The 18612-nt window shown below is 44.8% G+C and overlaps 1 pseudogene; it reads left to right on the forward strand.

Annotated features, from left to right (window-relative positions):
• Positions 1-1289: 1289 nt before the first annotated feature.
• Positions 1290-2373, forward strand: LOC137761484 (RNA-binding protein with serine-rich domain 1-like; annotated as a pseudogene).
• The last annotated feature ends 16239 nt before the right edge of the window (positions 2374-18612 follow it).

Raw genomic sequence — 18612 nt, forward strand, 5'->3', positions numbered from 1 at the left:
TCACAGGGCAATCAGACATTACACTGAGGAGAGACAGGAAAGGAAGGCACTAGAAGCAAAGGAGACTTTATTAAGCATCAACTGTGTAGAGGACAACATTATATTCTTCTGGAACTTGCAGAGCAAATTAGGTAGCTAGGATATGACAAAGTCTCCGCTCCCTTTTTTTCTCTGGCCATGTCCTGTGGCATGCAGGAGTTCCCCGACCAGGGATCGAACCCATGCCCCCTGCAGTGGAAGTGCAGAGTCTTAACCACTGGACCGCCAGGGAAGTCCCACAAAGTCCCTGCTCTTAAGCAGCCTAGCTTTTAGTTGGTGAGGCAAAACCTCCCCACCAAAAACAATATGAGAAACAGGACAAGGCAGAAGCCATCTGTCTAACAAAGGAGAGAAGAACAAAACTCAGGAGGTCTCCACCCCCCTTCTCCCTTGAGGGCTCCTCAAGTTTTGGGCTGTATATACAGAGCTAACTTCTACCTACTTTTATCATCTCCCTCTGGCCACTGCTCCCAGGCAGAATGGAAAGTTGTGGACAGGAGCCTACACTTCTGGTGAGCTGGTTCTCATTGTTCCCTTCCATCCTAGTACATGGGGAACTAACTGACTTCTGCCAAAGGAGGAAGGTAAATATTTCCCAATGTGCACCTGTGAGAATGTGTGCACTCCTGAGGTCTGTTTGGGCCTTTGAGATGCTTCTGGTTACACTTGTCTCTCACTCCCATGGCCTGCTTTCTCCTGCTCCTGTCCAGTGCTTAGAGGAGAGGTGGACAGGTGCACAAACACGAAGATTATCCAGAAAAGGCCTGGGTTCCTCACAAACCTTTGCACATCGTTTAAGATCCCTTACTTGTATGTTTGGTTATATACTGAAAGCATGAAACCTTGTAAACACTGGGAAGTGTGCTCACATTATACATACTGAGCATCTATCCAGCCTCTTCATTTTTCTGTAACAGACAGATTTGGGGGAGCACCTAGAAAGCCCCTCACCTGCCCCTAAATCTCTCTCCGCTGGACAGTAGATGAACCTGCAAAACTAGCTTTTGAGATTAATTTTGGGACGTCAGGGTGTCATTTCTTATTAATATGAAGATATGTTGTTGAATATTACATATTCAACATATCTGCATATGTATTGAGTATGAATTAGCTCATCAACTTTATTCTCTAATTATCATCTGCTGTGTGTCTAAAACATACAGAGGGCCCTCCCACTCCCTAATCCTGATGCCCGAGTGGCGTGGGCCTCAGAGGTTGAGAAGAGCGGGAGGAGGTCGCGGCGGCGGCGGGAAGATACTGCACTTTGGCGTAAATTGCAATTGATTAGGGATCGTTTCTCAGACTCAAGTTAGAAGTGAGCGTTCAGATAAGTGAGGCCGCCGTTGCTGCTTTGAACACCTCAGAAGGGGAGAATGGATTTATCAGGAGTGAAAAAGAAGAGCTTGCTAGGAGTCAGAGAAAATAATAAAAAGTCCAGCACTGGGGCTCCTTCTCCTACCAAACGCAAAGACCGCTCTGATGAGAAGTCCAAGGATCGCTCTAAAGATAAGGGGGCCACCAAGGCGTCCAGCGAGAAGGATCGTGGCAGGGATGAAACTCCAAAGAGGCGCAGCGCTTCCAGTGGTAGCAGCAGCACCAGGTCTCAGTCCAGCTCGACCGCCAGATCGGGCTCGAGCACCAGCATGGGCTCCAGCAGCGGCTCCAGCTCATCTTCAGCATAGAGCCGCTCAGGAAGTTCCAGCACATCCCGCAGCTCCAGCTCTGGCAGCTCCCCTGGCTCTCCGAGTCCTTCTCGGCGCAGGCAGGACAACAGGCGGCGTTCCGGCTCCAAATCCAAACCACCCAGAAGAGATGAAAAGGAAAGGAAAAGGCGGAGCGCTTCCCCTAAACCCACCAAAGTGCACATTGGAAGGCTCGCCAGGAATGTGACCAAGGATCATATCATGGAGATATTCTCCACCTATGGGAAAATTAAAATGATTGACGTGCCTGTAGAAAGGATGCGCCCGCCTCTGTCTAAAGGCTACGCAAATGTGGAGTCTGAGAATCCAGATGAGGCCGAGAAGGCGCTGAAGCACGTGGACGGAGGACACATCGATGGCCAGGAGATCACTGCCACCGCTGTGTTGGCCCCCTGGCCTCGGCCACCCCTTCAGGAGATTCAGCCCTCCCAGGAGAATGCTGCCACCGCCTCCCATGTGGTGCAGGTCACCCCCACGGATGAGAAGGAGGTCGCGTTCCCCTCGGCGCAGGTCCCCAGTGCGCCGGCGCCACAGGAGCCGCTCCAGCTCCAACTCCTCACTATAAGCAGGGCCACCGAAGCTCTGCCCTGTGACTTGTATCCCAACCAACTCACTTTTGTCACTTTTTTAGCCGAAGGAGGATCGGTAGGGAAGAAATCCCTCACTCAGGGGCAGGCTTCGGAGGTGAAGGCAGTAATTGCTACATTTCTCCTGGCGGCAGAGTTCCGGCTGCAGGAGTGTTGTTGGTTTGGGGGGTCACGCTTATAAAGATGCCCTCCAGTTTTCTGGCTAGAAAGCTTCCACATTTCTAGTTCCTGAGAGTCAGTTTAGTGGCAAAGCCAGCAGGGATGAGCAGGGGGCTCCAGGAGGTGGTACAGCCCCAGCCTGGGAGCATGTTTTCCCATTCCACAGATGACCTGGGGCTGATCTGGTGGCCTGCTCGCGCCCTAACCTGCTGGCCTGCAGGGTCCCACAGGAAATGGTGTGCTTTTACGCAACTGCCGTTCCTGTTAGCTTGGCCCTGCTCCCCTGCTTGAGTCTTCTTCTGACCTCTAGGGCCAAATACCCAAAATGGTTCTTTTCACGTGTACTCATGTGTGTGCACCACACACACACACACGCACACACACACATCTCCCTTTCTCTCTGAAACTGGTAAGTTGAGAGCCAGCTCTGTCGGGTCATCCCCTCCCACCCCCCCACCCTCCCTTGTGTTGGTGTTCATGGTGGTCGTGCAGGTTACCTTGGCAACGTGTACATGGCTTTTTTGGCTTTTATTGTACAGTTGGTACTATACATTTTCTGTTTTCAGTTTTGTAACTTTGTAGCATTTTAGATAATATTGTGTTTGTACTTTGTTGTGTAGAGAAAAGAATTGTGTTGAATAAACCTAGGATTAGAGTCCAAAAATAAATAAATAAATAAATAAATAAACCATACATAGGTAGAAAGAGTTCTAGGCACTAGGTGACTTTCAGTTGCATTTGCAGGACTGTATTCAAGGCAAGAGTCTACATGTAAAGGGGGTGGTGAAGAACAAGGTACAGGGAATGTGAGACATGCCCTGGGAACACCAGTGGTTCTGGATTTATTGTAAGAGGTACGTGGAACCAAAGTTTCTCTGGGAGGGAGGGATAGGTGTGCTTAGAGGAGAGGAAGGCCATTATTCAACATGAATGATGCTGACTTCACAGTCTTCTGCATAATCATCTGTCCTTCCCGTATAAGCAATGCTGTGGGGCAGAGAGGCAGCACTCATATGCTGACAGCGCCCCTAGTGGGGAGGAGGAGAGTTTGCACCCAGGTCACAGCACTGCCTGTGAACCCTCAGTCTCAGCCCTCAGCTTCTCCGTTTTCTATACCTCTTTAATATCAGAAAGTCCAATCTGTCCATGCCCTTGAGGATGAAGGTCATTTTCTTGACTGTGAGAGTGGGGATTTCAGTGTGAAAATGCTGTGGGAGGGAGAGCTTAAGATTGCTTTACGGAAGGGCTGACCTTCATTATTTCATGTTAACTTCAACTTTCTTTTCTTTTTCTTATGCAAGTGCGGCATAGATTGGCCAGCAATTCACCATATTCATTTCCTTTTCCTTTGTATGCTGATAAACTACAATTTCCACCTGCCTTGCAGATGGATGCAGCCTGGCAACTGTGTTCTGGCCAATGGAGTGTGAATGGAAGTGACATATATTACATTCCGGTCACATCCATAAAATCCTGTCTCGAATACTCTTCCATGCTATTTTCCTTTCCTCTGGATTTATACAGAATATCACAGCTTACTTAAAAGCCATATGTTGTTGAGGATGGAGGAGCTGCAAGATGAAAAGGAAAGATTTCCTGGATTACTCCTTTTAGGAGGCCTGTACATTGTTCAGGAACACTCATTTTAGATTACATGTGGTCAAGAAACAAACGTTTTTTGATTAAGCCATGGAAATTTTTCACATTGTTTGTTATAGCAGCTAGTTTACCAGAGCTAAAGCAAAACTAATATGGAGCCTTTAGAGAAAAATTTGGAAAAATCTGTAAGCAGAAAATGAGAGAAAAAATAAGCACCTGCAATTCTAAACCTGATGATAACCACTGTAAATATTTTTCTGTAGAATCCTACCTTTTAAGAAAGCAGGGTGGTGAAATGGGGAAAAAGAACGACTGGAAATAGAGAGACCATGAATCCGGTCGCCATTTCCCCCTAAAGAGCAGAGCTTCGGTTTCTCTACGAAAAAAGAGAAAGAGCTTTGTCATCTGTGTTGTCTAAGGATGGAGGTTGGGGGGTTGGGGAGCAGAGAAAGGAAAAGAAGAGGCAGGGAGAGAGAGAAGCAGGGAGGGAGGCATGGGGGTGTTGCCTAGAAGGGAGTGATTGTGGAACCCCACAGTATTTCCTTTTTAACTAGTGATCAAAACACCTAGAAAACTTCAAAAAGCTAAATGCTCAGGGAGAGGAGGTACAAAGGGAAGCCATACACATGACACTGTGATGAGTGAACCAGGGAGGAGAAATCTCCAGTATTCTCTTTGGTTCTTGCCAGTGCTCTGGGGAGTTGTTGAGCTGCTGTGAGCTCAAGTGGCCCTCTGTGCAGCAAAGGCCTTTGCTCTGCTGAGTATTCACCATCAGCAAAGAGCCAGTACACGTTTCTGAGTAGCCCAGTTCTACCTAGATTGGACTGCAGGTGTCAATAAAGGCTGTTTCAGGTCGCTCGTAATGATATCTGCAGCACCTCAGAGCTGTAGATCTAAGGGACAGAGTGGACACTGAGGGACAAGCAGACACCAGTCATCTCCTGACCACCACATTCCTCTCCACCTCTTGGCCATTTCCGGCAGCTGATTGCCAGTGGCCAGAGGGGGGGAGAGGACAGCAGCACTGAGCCCACAGAAATGTGAGGTTGCAAGGGGCATGCATGGGGACAAGGAGCCCCACTTCAGGTCCCGTCCGGGTTGCTCAGGCCCCCACCTTGGCCAGGCATCAAGGCTGCATGTTGTTCATTAAAATAGGAACATCCTGACCAAGACTTTGAAGATAGGAATCACCCGTCACAAACCAGATATGGCTCACCAGTCGCCAAGAAGGAAGCCAAAGGTGGTGAATGATTAGCAGAGCTGGCAGACAGCTCCAGAGTCTGTGGACACCGAGTGCCTTGAAAGAGTTTCCTGAGGAAAACTCAGCTTGACCACAGGAGCCCATGGAGGTCCTTCACGTCCTGGCTGCTCCACACGAGACTCTCCCTCCGACCTGTCTCCCCTACCCACCACCCCACGTTCTTGAGGGGCCCCAGCACAGCCACTGCCACTTGTCTGGCAGGAAATGCCAGGATGAGCCAGAATGCCTTCAGGAATTCAGTACATATGAATTTACTAAATGTTGTGAGATAATCTTGCCCTCACAAAGCTTACGATATAGTTAAAGGTGTAGTAGACTCAGACACGCACAGGAAATATACAAATTACACACTAATTAGAGAATGTCCTGCTGAATGATGAGTCCAGTGCAGATTAGAATAGTTCAATGACAGGAGGTGTTCCTGGGGGAGGTTCAAGGTTGGTCAGAATCATCCCTGGATATATCTTAGAAAACTGCCAGAAACTCAGGGAAGGTTCTAGTGTCAAGTACTTTCAAAAGCCTTTATACCAACTTGAAAGGAATCCCTCAGTTCTTATCGTTGCAGGGCCAACATGGCTAAGAACCCAGGGCTGTACTGGATGTGTTGCAGAGTGGCAGGGCCAATTAAAGGCCTGCCCCACCAGTCTCTAATGCTAAGACAAGGGCACCTGTGGGGGAAGGCATGGGACCTTGAGATCTGGAATGGGGAAACAGGGGAGGCTGAGAGGTTTGAACTCCCCAATTCCATAGGAACTCTCTTTCTGATGGAGGAAACACGTCTTCCCACTTGAGAGAAAAAGTCTTCCTCTGCATAAACACCTTTCAGTGACTGCACCCAGGAGGGTCCCATCACCAAGGGATGCCAGTAGGACCTATTCCCACCACTCTTAATACCTCCATGTCCCTAACAAGAGTAGATCCCAACACAGCCCAGACAGGGGGTACAAGACCTGGCCTGAGGTGAGAGAGGGAATCGACCCACCAAAAGGGTTACAAGACCTCACCAATCGGTATTGGCAAGAGTACAGGGAACGTGGATGTGAATGAATTCTAAAGCTGTTTGACTATGTAGAATGAAATTGAAGAGTTGATTGAGCCTCGTTTGTCAATATGAGTTGAATCTCCTGAGATTCTAGGTTTAATACGTGGCTTGAGCATCTGGGAATGGTATAAATATCGATAGTTGGCTAGTTTGCCCAATTGAAACCTGGGCTCAATGGCGGCCTACAGTCAGCAAAGTTGACATACTGGAACTTCCCTGGCGAACTCTAGAGAAGCACTGCCAAGCAGAACATTCTGCAAGGATGAGACGTTCCTAAAATCTGTGCTGTCCACTATGATAACTTCTAGCCACGTGTGGCTATTGAGCACTTGAAATGTGGTCAGTGCAACTAGGGAAGGGAATTTTTCATTGTAATAGACTGAAATTTAACTAGCCACATGTGGACAGTGGCCATTGTAGCAAATGGTGCAGTGCTAGTGTAAAGAGCCTGAAGGCTCAGGAAATGGCAAGGTGACTTCTTTTTTAGCTGAGTCCACACTTGCTGCATCCCGTGGGTTTTGATACATAGAGTGCTTTCACTGTCATTCACTTCTGAATAATTTTTCCATTTATATTTTCATTATTACTTTATTTATTTTTTATTTAACCCAAAAGTTATCTGGAAAACATTTCTCTTTTTATTTCTATCAGTTTTTATTTTATGCATATAGAGGCCGCAGTGTTAACGCATTAAAATTGATAATTGTTATATCTTCTTTGTGAGTTGAAGGTAACAGAAAGGACAAAATATATTTGTCCCTTTTAATGTTAGTGATTCTCATCTTTAGTGTTCTTTTGTCTGATGTTAGTATTATAACATCTATTTTCTTTTATTATTTTTCTAGTCTACTTTTATTTTTATTCTTCAAAAGTATTTTATTTATTATTTTTTTAACATATTTTTTGGAGTATAATTGCTTTACAATGGTGTGTTAGTTTCTGCTTTACAACAAAGTGAATCAGTTATACATATACATATGTTCCCATATCTCTTTCCTCTTGCATCTCCCTCCCTCCCACCCTCCCTATCCCACCCGTCTAGGTGGTTACAAAGCACCGAGCTGATCTCTCTGTGCTATGCAGCTGCTTCCCACTAGCTGTCTATTTTACGTTTGGTAGTGTGTATATGTCCATGCCACTCTCTCACTTTGTCACAGCTCCCCCTTCCCCTTCCCCATATCCATTCTCTAGTAGGTCTGTGTCTTTATTCCTGTCTTGCCACTAGGTTCTTCATGATCTTTTTTTTTTTTTTCTACCTTAGATTCCATATATATGTGTTAGCATACTGTATTTGTTTTTCTCTTTCTGACTTACTTCACTCTGTATGACAGACTCTAGGTCCACCCACCTCACTACAAATAACTCAATTTCGTTTCTTTTTATGGCTGAGTAATATTCCACTGTATATATGTGCCACATCTTCTTTATCCATTCCTCCGATGATGGACACTTAGGTTGCTTCCATGTCCTGGCTATTGTAAATAGAGCTGCAATGAACATTTTGGTACATGACTCTTTTTGAATTATGGTTTTCTCAGGGTATATGCCCAGTAGTGGGATTGCTGGGTCGTATGGTAGTTCTATTTGTAGTTTTTTAAGGAACCTCCATACTGTTCTCCATAGTGGCTGTATCAATTTACATTCCCACCAACGGTGCAAGAGGGTTCCCTTTTCTCCACACCCTCTGCAGCATTTATTGTTTCTAGATTTTTTGAGGATGGCCATTCCGACCGGAGCGAGATGATATCTCATTGTAGTTTTGATTTGCATTTCTCTAAGTATTAATGATGTTGAGCATTCTTTCATGTGTTTGTTGGCTATCTGTATATCTTCTTTGGAGAAATGTCTATTTAGGTCTTCTGTCCATTTTTGGATTGGGTTGTTTGTTTTTTTGTTATTGAGCTGCATGAGCTTCTTGTAAATTTTGGAGATTAATCCTTTGTCAGTTGCTTCATTTGCAAATATTTTCTCCCATTCTGAGGGTTGTCTTTTGGTCTTGTTTATGGTTTCCTTTGCTGTGCTTTAATGCCTATGTTTTCAGCCTTTCTGTGCCCAGTTGTTTAAGCATATGTCTTATAATCAGCATATAGCTTGACTTTGTATTTTAACCTGTTCTGAAAATCTATTACTTTGACAGGGGAATTTAAGATACTTACATTTATCGTGATCATTGATATATTTGGACTTATGTGTAGAATTTTATTTTATGCTTGCATTGTTGCTTATTTTAGTCCTGACCCCAGTTCCGCTTTTAAAAATATTTCCATAGGACTGAGTAACTTACATTGACTAGAATTAAAATTTCTTCTAAAACAAAGATATGTCTGTTAGAATCGAAGGCGATGGGAACTTGAGACTGGTGATACTTTACTGTGCTTCTGTGTTCCTCCACTTTGCTCACCCCTCTGGCTCCAGCTTTGTAAAACTTTACAGACCATCTCTTTGAATCCTAGAACCTTGACATGCCATATAGGCATGTCGCATAGGCAAAGTTGTCCTTGGGTTCTCATGGCACCAATTGTTTATATGACAACCTCTGTTCTTTCATTCCTCAAATAAATGAATTTTGTATGTGAAATTTAACAAAAACCAAGGCCTTACCGCCCTCTTCAGAGCAGCACCATCTAAGGCAGTTATTGGTTAGTATCTTTTCTGCCTGCTAAAAAATACATTTTGAGACATCCTAAGAAACAATAGGATGTGGTGGTTAGCAGTACAGACCCTGGGCCTATTCTGCCAGGGGTGGAATCTCAGCTTTGTCACCTTCCCTGTCGTCCGATAGCTGTAAGATCTCAGTCCAGTAACTTAACTTCTCTAGGCCATGCTTTCCTCATAAGAAATACAAGGTCAAATATAATACCACTCGGAGGATGACTGGGAGGATTGGAAGAGGTGATCCATGTGGAAACACTCAGCACGATCCTCGGCACACTGTAAGAGCTCAGAAGGTGATAACTGATATTCCTTTTCTTCTTTTTGCTTTGGCTGCGCCATGCGGCATATGGGATCTTACTTCCCCAACCAGAGGTCAAACCTGTGCCTCCTTGCAAGGGAAGTGTGGAGTCTTAACCACTGGACCGCCAGGGAAGTTCCAATAACTGATATTCTTAACAATGATCTTCGTCCATACCCCGGACTCAAAATAAGACCATTTTCACACAAATGGACATTTTCTTAATCCCTCCCACAAGGAGAGCTGTGGAACTTCTTGAAGACTCATGACATCTCTATGAAGAGACATAATCTACTTCTCCTGCTATTCTTAGCATCCCAAAGCTGACTGAAGATCTATATCCATGAACAGAGGGTCCAGGTTTTAAACAGGTGCTACGTGCACTGGCCTCGTACTGATAACCTCTGCCCTCTTTGTACGTTTTGTCTGCAGTTGCTGTATGAAGAAGACCTGGCCTGAATGAAATATCCTGTCCTGGATCTTTTCATGTCCCAAATTAACTTTAATGAGCAAACAGGGAAAGATCAAGAGGGCTGCGACTGGGACTTAGGGGAAACTTTGAAGCAGAAGCCAGGAAGGGGTAGATGCCCTCTGGAATTGGGCCAGCGTTTGCTTTTGATGACAGCGAACCCTCAGATCTTGTTCATCTGAGCTGAAATCAAGGGGCTCTGGTACCAGAATACCTGAGATTTCATGTATTACAATGCCTCTGTGTTCCTCATTCAACAAACATGTGTTGAATACCTACTATGAGCAAGAAACTTGCTCTAATGCTTTTATTATATGCTTTGGGTAATACCAAGGTGAATAAGACACTGTCACGGCCCACAAGGATTTTTCCTTCTAGTAGAGGAAATATGACGTACATAAATGGCCACGTTGGGGGCGGTGGGGGGGGCACTGTGACATGTCGGATAGAAGGTACAAAGTTCCATCTGATGGAAGAAGGAGCCGTTGCTTCCACCTTGGAAGGAACCAAGACTGCCGTATGCAGGTAGTTAGATGGGAGCTGCCCCTTTAAGAAGATTGGGATCTGGACCAGTAGAGATGAGCAGTGGTCTTTCAGGTGGAGCACACAGGGTGAGCGCCAGCAGGGCCGTCCAGGGAAGGTTCTGGGAATAGCAAATTGTACCTACCCTGTTTCTTCTAGCTGTGCTTTCATGGGGAAATGTCTTCAGCAATCTGAGCCTCGGTTTCCCCATGGGGCTAGTTCTGTATACTCCTCAGGATAACTGTAAAGATTAAATGGCTTATAATAGGCAAGTGTGTAGATCATTGTATGTGCTTGAATAATTGTAGTTAGCGTCCCTCATGCCTGTTTCTGTTTCTCCCCTTCATTCCAGTCCCTAAGCTGGTGAGAAGCCAATTCCCAGGAATTTCTACTCGGACATGGAATTTGGGGGCAAAAATGGGAGGGATCGGCAGGTCAATACTGATGTTTAACTGAGGACGTTTAGGATTGCCACAGGCAGTCCCCAGCAGAGGTAGCTCCTCCCTGTCATCAAAGGGCCCTCGTGTCCAGGATTGAACTGTTCCCATCTTGTTACAAACTGCACGATGGCATGAGCATCTTTTCCAAGTGTCTTGTCACATCCACATCACCAAAGAGCTCTTCTTTCAAAGACATTTCCTTCACTGCTTTCCCAGTCTTCTGTTCGAAGACATTTCCAGATAGGAGCTTAAGAATTCATCAGCTGCTCCGTTCCTAGCAGAGTAGGTCTTCTGGACTCGTCTCAAGTGTAATACACCTCATTTGGAGCTATATCTTGTCATTTTCCATTTTTGGTATTCAATTCAGCAAATGCTTGAAATAAGATCTTCCCTGTAACTCACTCTTTTGTCTCTAAGTTTTGGCAGAGGCTTCAATGGTTAGTAATAGAACCCTTGATGGGAAATCCTGTTGTCATTCCAATGGGAGGTGCTGGAGTCTCTACGAAAGACTTTCAAAGGGAAGGCTTGGAGCCACGCTGCTGGCTTTTGTCCCTCACGCAGCCCATGTAAGAAGCTGAGGTTGACAAGAGATTGGAAAGTGGCGATTTCTTTACAGAGAATGTCAGTGAGAAATCATAAATTGCTTCCAGCTTGTTCCCTGACATGTTGAGCTCATTCAGTGAAGTAGAGGCTGTGCTATAACCACACTGTGTTAGGAGTCGGGGAGTCACAAAGGTGAATAGGCCCAATACCTGCAACCTAGGAGCTGCTAAGGAGCAGTAACACCTTTAATAACAGTCACACCCTGAAAAGCCTGACAGTACCATTCCAAAGTAGTATAGGGGATGGGAAAGACATTCCATCTTAGGACCTCGAGTCTCTGTAGCAGGGGATCTGGTCCAGGGCAAATGTCAAGGGTGGGGCAAAGGCATTTAGTACAGACAGAACTGCTTGAGACAATCCAAGGTATACAACAAAGCACAGGAATGCTTGCCGATCAAGATCATACAGGCTGTAACTGTGACAATGGGCATGAAAAGTGTGGTATGTTTTAAAGACAAACAGCATAAAACAAATCCTCACAGTCCTTTACAGTTTGCAGAGCTTTGGGGGATATCTTACTAAGTTTGACAATCACCGCAGCCCATGGGATCAGCAGGGAATGTACTTGTTCGACAAAAGAAATAACTGTAGGTCAATGATATTATCTTACCCAGTAGTACAGAGCTAGCCAACAATATAACTAGGATCTGACCCTAGGCTTCCTGGTTTCAGGTTTTGTTTGTCAGTCGTTTCATGGCATTTAATCCTCTCCCTCCACACAGGTTATGAGCAGTTCAGTTCTAGCAACTATTGCAAATTTTACTTTTGGAATTATAGGGGTGTGCTGTGAAGATTATATCGATTGATTCACCCATTCAACAGACAATTGCATTTTAATGGGAGGAGATAGATCATAAATGATAAGCAAACAATGTAAGTATATATTAGATGCCAGTAAAGTCTAGAGAGAAAAATAAAGCAGAGAAAGGAAATAGGATTCACCAGGCCTGCAAGGGGTTGCGATTTTAAATAGGGTCATACAAGAAAACCTGTGTGATAATGGTGACATTTCAGCAGAGACCTAAAAGAAGTGACATGAGCTAGTGAGTCATGCACTGTCTGGGGAAGGGACCAGTTAAGACAATGGCAGTTATCCAGACGGCAGCTGATGGTGGTGTGGACCAGGGTGAGAGAGGTGAAGACGGTGAGAAGTGGTCAGAGTTTGTATGGTTTTTGAAGGTAGCGTCAGGAGGACTAAGAGACTGATGAGATGTGTGGTATAAGAGAAAGGAAAGCACCTCCCCAAACCCCAACACCAAGATTTTCAGCCTGAGGCAAGAAAAGGTGAATTTGCACTCCGTTGAGATGACAAAGGCTTCAGGAAGAAAAGGATTGGGGGGAAAGATAAGGAGTGTACTGGGGGGCACTTTAAGTTTGAGATGCGTGTTGGACGTTCAAGTGTTGATGGCAATTGGTTATAAGTGTCTGGAGTTCAGGAAGAGGTCAAGACTAGTATACAGAAATGGGAGTTAGCATAGAGTTCTACTGATTTTGAGTCGAGTGATTGTCAGGAATTGTGAAGGAACTGAGTTTGACCTTATTTAAGGTCAGCTTACCCCAGCCTCACGGATGCTGGCAGAAAACATGAGTTCCTGGGGTCACAGACAACAGACATTATTACTCTCAGCCGTAGCCAGAGTACCCGCCTTTCCCTGCCCTGTTCCCTGAGTCTCAGTTCCCTAAGGCAATGTGGAGAGGGCCAGAGGTGCCTGCATACACACAGTGGGTTGCATGACAGGAAAGGAACCCCAGGCTGAGGGAGCCTGAAGCTTTTGTAACAGGCAATAGGCATGCCTATCCTTTGCTCTGAGATGGACACTATCTGTATGTTCCAAAGCTGTTTGCTACACAAAGATCCTTGAAAATATAGTCTGGAATAAAGCCAGTCGGCATCTCTGCTCATGAGCTGTTCAGAAATGCAGGAGAATTGTCTCCCCACATGGTGTCACCCCTGAAGGAGCATTGTGGAAATCTTAAGGGGCACTCTTGGCTTTTACAATGACTGGGGGTGCTACTGGCATTTCATAGGCAGGAGCCAGGGCTATTCGATATCCTGCAATGTGTGGGGCAAGTATCACACAAAGAGAACGATCTCATGTCCCACAGAACTTTGAATGTCTTGTCAGGCATTCACTGAAGTGAAAGAAATTATAATTATTTGAATTATGTTAACCTCGACTCTCTTTCCACTTTACAAAATATTCTTTTTAGTATGGCAATATACGCTTAATATTTAATCATTTAAATCAAAGGCACATTGTACTTTGCTTTGTTCAGAATTTTATCCAAAGTTACTATTTGGGGGAAAAAATACATTGTTTGCAGCAAGACCCATTATTTGAGTAGTCACACCTCATATGAGATTACAGTTGCAGCTGAAACGATTATAGTAATTGTAGGGGTGTGTGTGTATTTATCTCAGCCTTTATTTCTTAAGGTCAAATAGGAAGAAACAGACAGTTTTGGAGGGGTAATATCTAACTTCTCTTAAGTAAAACTTACTCAACATAAGAGGGTATGATAGAGTCCAATACTTGCATCAAATCCTGTTGAAAGGTCAATGAGGAAGAGGATTCGAAAGTGATCATTGGATTTAGCAGCGTAGAAATCATCAGTGACCTTGAAAACAACAATTTCAGCAGAGACGTGGGGACAAGGGTCTGTTTGAAGTTGGTTCAAAAGAGCATGAGGGTACAGGAGTTGAGACGCGAGTATAAACAACTTCTTTGAGGAGGTTTCCTGTAAAGGGGAGCAGGGCAAGAGGATGATATGCAAAGCACTTATCCCAGGGCCTAGCACACAGAAAGGGCTCAAAGAATGTTGGCCAAAGAAGGGCTTGATGACCCATGGGAGGTCTACTGAGTAAGGGCTAATGGAAAGAAATATAGACATAGGGGCTGGTCAGGAAGAGCTTCCTGGAGACTTGTGAGTCTTAAAAGAAATGATGGGGTTAGAGGGGGTGGATGGAGATGAGAGGGTGTTTCAGGCATAAGCCAAGGCACCAAGATGGGGAGGAGCTGTGGGGGAGCTGCCTGCCAAGCCAGGGAGCTTTGGGCGGAGCAGCCCAGGTTGACGAGGGAGACCTGGAGACAGCTGACAGAAGACCCTGAATGCCAGATGTGGCATTTATTTTGGGTCTGATGAACCAGTAGGGAGCCAGAGATCCTGAGCAGTCAGGGGCATAGTGGGAATCTAGCACTGATTGTATTTCTCAGACTGTGAGCTATGCTTCTATTCCAAGTGTTGAAGTTGGGCAGGTTACAACGCATGCTGCCTGCCTACAATCTAATGAAAAGCACATATTTTTATGCTAATCCAACCTTCAGTTTCCTCCCTGAGTTAGGGCCATCCTGGGAATACAGTTCTTGGGATAAAGATTAATGGGGAATAGATATTCACCAGGGATCTAAGGAGGGGTGGGAAGAAGGGGTCCTCCTGAATGAGTGCATTTGATGCTGGCTTTAAAACAGCCTGTTTCTGCAGAAAGCCAGGCACTACTGTCAGCTGCTTGTTAGCAGCGGGCTCTGGTTTCTCAGGCAGGGGCCTAATACATGCTTTAACAATGCCTCTTCATTTCCACGAATCAGGGCGAGAAAACTGCAAGCCGGCTGGGTATTTTAGAGGTAGGATTATTCATCTTGTCACGTATGGTATTGACATTCTGACCAGGCATGTTTGGCACAGTCCAGTTACCCAGGGAATGAGTGGTGAGGGTCAGTCCAAGAGGCAGTGTGGTCCAGGGGCAAGCACCAGGCTTTGGTCCCAGCTGAACCTGGGTTTGAATCCCAGTCTTTCACCTCCTGCCTATGTGACCTCTGACAAGTCCTTAAACCTCAATTACATTATCTGTCAAATGAGGTGATGCTTATCGTAAGGATCTGCTACCCACAGAGGCTGTTGCATAAGAAGGGTCATGCCATTAGTTTATGTTTAAATGCCATCCAGTTGTGAGGAGTCAATAAATGACGGGGTAAATGGAGAACCACGGGAGAGAAGCGCCAGTACTTTTTGGCCAGAACGTGACAGTTCCACCTAGTTAAACCCCACTTAACCCCAGATTATAGTCCCCTCTTTGGTAATCCTATTTTGTTCACATGGCCCAAGTTATAAGGAAAGCTCTCACAGGAGATTGCAGTCATTGCTGAATTCTTTAGATTGTTAGATTATTAGGTAATGACTCAATATCATTTTGATTCTGGGGCTGTTCACATAGAGAGACTAGGCAGGTGCATAGCCAGAGGTAAAGAGCAGGCAAAGAAAGCGCTTGTAAACCAGTGACTTTGGGCTCCATCAGCAGCTTGGAGCTATATAGAACTCTATAGAACTATAGCTTTCTCTTAGATCATCAAGTGCTGGCTGGCATGATGGAGACACAGATGTGTTTCCATGGGTGTTAGGGCCTTGCTTGCCCCACTTCACCACGGAAAAGTTGCAACGCCAGCTACATACAGGAATCCATAGAAATTCAGCATGGCCTGTGAGGGAGGTGGTCCGACCTCTACCTGGAAGGGAGTTTGAATTATTTTTGAAGTGGGACTCTGAAAGCTGGCGTGGGAATGTGGGGCCAGGGCTGCCCTGGGCCTGAATGGAGAATGATGGAGAGACAGCCACCGGTGGGGCTGTGGTCTGAGGGGCCTTTGCTAATCTTCTCCCCTAATTCACCCCTCCTCTTTCCCTGATCCCCACCAGCCAAGATATCTGAATTCTGCCATTGTGTGGAGACTCAGATTTGGGGTCTGGAGTCCTCCTGCCTGAGCTTAAATCTTAACTCTAACACTTATTATCTGCATCAACTTGGGTTAATCAGCCTTTCTAAGCATCAGTTTCCTCTTTCTCAAAATGAGGATAAAGTTAGCATTATTGTAGCATAAATTAGGATTTTTTGGTGAAGATTAAATGAGAAAAATCTATGAAGGCTAATTCAGTGTCTGTCACAGAACAGTTGTCAATAATTGTTAGCAAGGATATGTGAGAAGGTTACACTGTTTAATGACAATACTTTTAGAAAATGCTTTCCCAGCATTACCACCTTCAGTTTTCATAACTAAGAAGAATTATCACTCTTTTTAATTAGGTGATTGAGGTTCCGAGCAGCCATGTGACTTTCCAAGTTTACGTCCTAAGAAAAATCAGGAATTCGACGGAGTGGTCCAAATTCAGAGGCCAATTTTATTTCATGACAATATGCCGCTGGATGAATGCTTAGAGAGAAGGGGACAGGGCAATAGTAGCTGGGAGAGGGAGGGAACACAGAAAGGAAAAATGAAAGAGTGCTCAAATCCACACTTTTACGCATGGAGTTAGGTGTTAAAGAGTGGAATCTCTGAGAATAATATCCATAGCTATACTTCACTCACTTCTGGAGGATTATAGATAGGAAATCTCAGGCATCCAGAATATAGAGAAGGTCCAAGAGAAAAGAGCACCCTTAAACACTTTAGCTGGAATCAACGTGCTAAAGTTCAAGCAGTGGCAATCACGCAGAGAGGCACCTGGAAACCTCACTCAGCGCCAGTTGGCTCTTCTTTTATGTGCGATGTTAATAAGTGTATCTTCCTGATTCATTTACTAGGTCATAAATTAGAAATAGTATATTAATTGAAGAGAAAATTGACATATTGGCAGCAGAGAAGAACTAGCTGGTAGCCTAAGAGAAAGAACTCTGACAAGCAAAACAAAACTTAAACGATTTTACCAGTTTGGGGTTAAGTTTAGCTAATCACAGCGCTCCCTCTGTATCCCACCCCCTACCTCATGGTGTTCCTTCCTATATGATGGCACAACAAGATAACTAACTGAGCCATAAAAAATAAAAACTTAAATTGTTTTCACCATCCCTTATTAAAAGTAGCAGAGAAGTTTCAACATATTTTAGCAATATTCATGTGTACAATTATTTTAAAAACTGAAAATAAATGCTGAATTTAATTCCAGTTTCCTAGACAACTTGATGGCAAATAAACAGGTTTTATCGTCACTAAAAAGTAATTCATTTGCATAAATGAATTAGAAAATGAGCTTTTCTTGAACAGCTAGTCCAAGAACTTCCATTTTTTGGCAACATAGCAGAAGGGTTTAATCCCCACATCCCACTTCCATTGAAAAGATATGCTGGATAAAATAAATAAGAAGTAGCAGAACAAGATTATTAATTTTTATCCAAGCTCTAAAGAAGAAACCCCAAATCCCCAGGTGATAAACTTTATATTTAGAAACTGTAACGCAGAGCTAGATGCCAGGCTAATGAGCTGATCCTGGGGCATGCGGTGGCAGGGGTGTTGGACCCAGATAGAAGCCCTACTAGCTGGGGTTTTCATGCCAACAGTACGGACTTGGGCTCAGACACTGGGGGAACTGAAACACGGATTTCTGCATAAAGGGGTCAGCAGGGTTGGTTTCTTCTGAGGCTTCTGGTGGTTGACTGACAATCTTTGGTGTTCCTCACGTTGTAGAAACATCATCCCAACCTCTGCCTTCATTTCAAGGTGTTCTCCCTGTGTGTGTACCTGTGTCCAGATTTCCTCTTTTCTTGTAAGGACACCAGTCACATTGGATTAGGGGCCCACCCTACTTCAGTGTGACCTCATCTTGACTCATACAATTACATCCACAATACTCCTATTTCCAAATAACGTCACATCCTGAGGTGCTGGAGGTTAGGACTTCAACATATGAATTTGGGGGTGAGAGATGGACACAATCTAACCCATAAGAGGTAATCCACAACAAGGAGGGTGAGCTGACACACATAATGGGGGAGTAGCACCCCAAGAGTGTACCATAGAATGTAATAGAAGAATCTGAAAGAGACAAGGCTCTTAACCTCTCTCAGACATGGTCTCCTCAACATCTCAGGGAGGCAGCATTCTTCCCCTAAGACGGCTGTTATCAGGGTCAGGCCAGATAATGTAGAGAAAGCGCCACAAACTGTGATAACGTGAGTTTTCATTTTTATTATACTAATTCAGAACGATTAACTCCCGTTTACTGAGGGCTGTGCTAAACTCTATCTCATTCAATTCTTACTATAACCTCGTGTGGTAAACATCCTCATTTTACGGGTAAGGAGACTGAGGCTTAGGGAGGTTCAGTCATGAGCCTTAAGTCACATGGCTAGTAAGTGGCAGAGCCAGAATTGAAACTCTGGCTTGTCAGGGTCCAAAGTCTAGCCTTTACTTATTCTAACTGTATGCTGGTATTATTACTGAGTTCTGGGCAGTGGTAAGGCTGAGGAA

The sequence above is a fragment of the Eschrichtius robustus genome, chromosome 3 (genome assembly GCF_028021215.1).
Source record: "Eschrichtius robustus isolate mEscRob2 chromosome 3, mEscRob2.pri, whole genome shotgun sequence".
In the NCBI taxonomy this organism is placed as follows: Eukaryota; Metazoa; Chordata; class Mammalia; order Artiodactyla; family Eschrichtiidae; genus Eschrichtius; species Eschrichtius robustus.